The sequence below is a fragment of the Ipomoea triloba genome, chromosome 16 (genome assembly GCF_003576645.1).
Source record: "Ipomoea triloba cultivar NCNSP0323 chromosome 16, ASM357664v1".
In the NCBI taxonomy this organism is placed as follows: Eukaryota; Viridiplantae; Streptophyta; class Magnoliopsida; order Solanales; family Convolvulaceae; genus Ipomoea; species Ipomoea triloba.
In genome coordinates this window covers 16,074,838-16,075,389 of record NC_044931.1, presented here as the reverse complement: position 1 = coordinate 16,075,389, position 552 = coordinate 16,074,838, and positions in this window count along the sequence as shown.

Here is a 552-nt window from a genome sequence, read left to right as displayed (position 1 = left end):
AAAAGCTACTAACAAAAATTAAATACTCCATATAAAGGTTAATTATACACAAAAGGTGGGATAATCATGAATTTTGCAGGGGTTTTTGAAAAGTTCACTGGATTTGATGGAAAGTTCAAAGAATCTGATAATGTGCAAGCAATCATAAATTTGTACGAGGCATCACATCTTAGGGTGCACGGGGAGAATATTTTAGATGAAGCATTAATATTTTCCACTTTGTATCTACAATCCATGCAACCAAACCTGACCAATCACCTTAAATCTCAAGTCAATGAAGCACTAAAGCGGCCAATTTGGAAAAGATTAACGAGGATAGAAGCAAAAAGATACATATCAATTTACGAATTTGATGAATCACACGATGTTGTACTGTTGAAATTTGCAAAGTTGGACTTCAACATGTTGCAGAAGGAACATCAATGGGAGATAGGTTGTCTCACAAGGTAATTAAAGTTAAGTTTTTAGCATCAAAGTTTAGTCAATTTGTGTTTAGACATACATATATAGTATTCACTTGTACAAACTAATTAATTAACCAATCAATAATAT